This window comes from Octodon degus, unplaced genomic scaffold (assembly GCF_000260255.1).
Source record: "Octodon degus isolate 3935 unplaced genomic scaffold, OctDeg1.0 scaffold00245, whole genome shotgun sequence".
In the NCBI taxonomy this organism is placed as follows: domain Eukaryota; kingdom Metazoa; phylum Chordata; class Mammalia; order Rodentia; family Octodontidae; genus Octodon; species Octodon degus.
The window spans coordinates 81,949-85,833 of NW_004524821.1; positions in this window are offsets into that span (position 1 = coordinate 81,949).

Consider the following 3,885-nt stretch of genomic DNA (forward strand, 5'->3'; position numbering starts at 1 on the left):
GAGGAGGAGCAACCACAACCACAACAACAGCATGATAATATTATCAAGATGTCAGTACACCCTAATGTACACATATCTAACATAATCCTGTTATTTTTGCAGAAATTAAGAAACTGATACTAACATTCATGAGAAAGTTCAAGGGATCCAGGACAAGAAAGCAATCTTGAAAAAAAATTACAAAGTTAGAGCACTCATCTTCCCCAGTTTCAAAAAGTATAACAAAGTTATACTGAATAAAATACTGTAACTGTATTGGCATATAATTTAATGGACTAGCATTGATAGCCAGACACAGAACCTAAAATTTATTGTCAACTAATTTTTGACAGGACTACCAAGACTATTCAATGGGGAAAGGATAGTCTTTTCCTCACGTTGTACTGGGATAAATGGATATTCACCTGAAAAAAAATGAGATGGGCTCCTACCACATATCAATATTACTTCAAAATAGATAACATGTCTAAATAAAACATAAGAATAAATGTTCATAATCTTGTATCAGGCAATTGCTTCTTAAATCTGGTACCAGAAATGAAAAGAAAAAAAATCCAGGCATGGTGGTACATGTCTGTAATCCTAGCACCAAGTAAGCTGAGGCAGGATAGCCATGAGTTCAAGACCAAGAGGCCAGGTACTTGCTGCCACTGAGGATGGCTGGGGTTCTTTCAGGGAAGCTCTAATCCTTTCCTGGAGTGTCACCTCCTGGCTCTAGTACAGATCCCTCAGTTAAGCCTTCTGGGAAAGGTCCTTCAACCCCCTGGTGCAGACTTTGTAGCTTCCACCACTGCCTTTTGGGAAGTGCACTAGGGAGTGCAGACCTTTGATACAGACTTTCATGAGACATTGTCATGAGCTCTAGGCCACAAAATGGATTCATGGAAGACATTGCCATGAGCTCTAGGTCTTCCACTAGGCCCTAACCTGGACTCTTTAGGCCTCTAGTGGGTGGGCAGATTTCCCTGACTCTTTTACATTTGATTCTTTGGGTGAATATTATAAAATACTCTATAAATTATAATCATTTTTAATCCTATAAATTAAATGTTCCATATTCAACCATTTCCCTCCTAAACCCTGATTACAACACAAATTTTTTGTTTTGTTTTTATTTTTTAATTTTATTTATTTATTTATTTATTTATTTATTTGGCACAGGGTCCCACTACGCAGCTCATAGTGATCCTCCTATCTCAGTCTCCCCAGCACTGGAATTTCAGATGTGCACCACCACATCCTGTTTCAGTGGCTGATACAGAGTGCCCAGGGTTCTGGCACTGGCACATCACGTGGTGCCAGGGATTGAACCTGGGTCTTTGTGCTTGCCAGGCAGCCACTTAGACCACTGAGCTCTCCCCAGCTCCTGTTTTGCTTTTTGAGACATGTCTCACTGTTTAGTGCAAGCTGGCCTCAAACTCATGATCTTCCTGCTTCACCTGCCTGAGTGCTGAGATCATAGGCATGCATTCTCACACCTGGATGCAATCATAGTTTTGATAAAGCACTTGTATCTACATTGTGTAAAGAACTTTTACAAATGACTAACTAAAAAAAAGTAGGCAAAACATCTAAGTAAATGCTTCTCCAAAGAAGATATATAGGGCCGGCCAAATAGCTCAGCAGACTAAAGTGCCTGCTAGCAGGCTTAGGGGATAGGGGTTCGATCCCAGGGCCTGCCATGCTGGCCCCACCCCTGGGGCATGCTGAGATGGTAATTGAGACTCAGTGTGGTGGCACATGCCTGTAATCCCAACTCTTGGGAGGCTGTAAATAGGCCAGTCACTACAAGTCCAATCTAGTAGTGAGATCCTGAACACTCTGTAAGACCTTTCCTTAAAATACAAAAAAAAAAAAAAAAAAAAAAAAAAAAAAAAAAAGATATGTAAGTGGCTAACACATACATGAAAAGGTATTCAAGATCAATAGTCATCAAGGAACTACAAATAAAAACCACTATAACGTTCCATTTCACTACCACAAGGATGTTTATAATGAAAAAGATGGGGCAACCCATTCAGGACCCTCCTGCCTGTCAGGAGTTATTCCTATTTTCCATTACCCCACACTCCCTTTCCCTAGCCTTATCCATTTATTTCTTCTAATATATTTTTCCACTTTTAACTTTTGTTGTTCCTTAGAACACATCCTTCAACTTCAGGGGACATTAAGCCTATTTGACTTTCATCATTTTCCCCATATCATCTTGGAGGTCCCACTTAGATACTTGGAGGGAGGTAAGAATTTGGTTTTGCTTCATGGCACCTCTAAAACATTTTAACTGGATTCTGGATTGCAACATACTTAGGTAATCAAAATTGTCATCTTTTGGGCTGGGGAGATAGCTCAGTAGAATAAACGTTTGCCTGGCAAGCTCAAGGGCCTGAGTTCAATCCCCAGTTCCGCAAAAAATAAAAATAACAAAATTATCATCTTTTAATTTTATTCCTTGTCTTTGTCATTGCTTGAGCCCTGTATCTTTTATGTATTGTCTTTTGTTCAAAATTTAAATTGAGGGGGCTAGGGTGATGGCATGGTGGAATAAGAGCTTCCCTGGTAAGTGCAAGGGCCTGAGTTCAATCCCTGGTTCCGCAAAAAAAAAAGAACAAAATTTAAATTGAGAATATGGGAAGATTATGGTGCATCATGATTTCTTGTTTGGTTGTTTTTTTTTTCTGTTTTATGAGACAGGATCTCACTATGCACTCACTAGATAGCACAGCCTGACCTCAAATTCATGACCATTCTCCTGTTCTAGCCTCCTGAATGCTGGGATTACAGGAATGCACCACTACACCCAGAAATGATGCTTCTCTGTGGGGAATTTTTTTTCAGAACTGGGGATTGAATTCAGGCCCTTGTACTTGCTAGGGAAGCACTTATTCTATTAAGCCATCTCCCCAGCCCTATGTGGGGCATTTTTTTAAACTGTTTTGCATATGCTGTATACATTTTGACTTGCTTGCTGAATTTACTAGTGCTCTTTGGTTCATCTATTTGACTTGTTTAACTGTTGTGGCTTGTTAGACAACAGCACTAGGGAAATGCAATATTAGAGCATCCTAATGGGCTTTGATATAAAATACTATGAAATGGTCTTTTTATGAAATCTAGCTCATACTTAGAAAATATACATGCAGGGCCAGTGAAATAGCTCAATGGATTAAAGCACCTGCTTAGACAGAGGTAGGGCCTGGGAGTTAGATCTCTGGGCTTGCTGTGCTGGGCCCCACCCCGGGCATGCTGAAACAGTGATTGAGACCTGGGCATGGTGGCATGTACTTGTAATCCCAGTGCTGTAAACAGGAGAATCACTATTAGTCTGATCTGTGTAGTGAAACCCTGTAGACGCTGTACAAAAAAAAAAAATACACACACACACATACACAACTATGATGCACATTTTAGGGCCAGCCAGATAGCTCAGTGGATTAAAGCATCTGCAAGCAGGTTCAGGGGCCGGGGGTTTGATCCCCCGGCCTGCTGTGCCAGCCCCACCCCAGGGGCACACTGAGACAGCAATTGAGACTGGGCATGGTGGTGCGCTCCCATAATCCCAGCTCTTGGGGGCTGTAAACAGGAGAATCACTGAGTTCAATATAATAGTGATACCCTGAACACCCTGTAGACCTTTCCTTAAAATACAAAGAAAGAAAGAAAGAAAGAAAGAAAGAAAGAAAGAAAGAAAGAAAGAAAGAAAATATACTTGCCTATTCATAAACCATGGGACTTTCACTGAGTAAAAGATTCCAGGTCAGTGGTCATTCCTAGGTTGTGAATGGCAGGGAAAAACTGGCTCTCTACATGCCGAAAACTCAAACTTGACCCCTGTCTATCACCATGTACTAAACTAAAGTCAAAATGGATTAAAGATCTAAACATTAA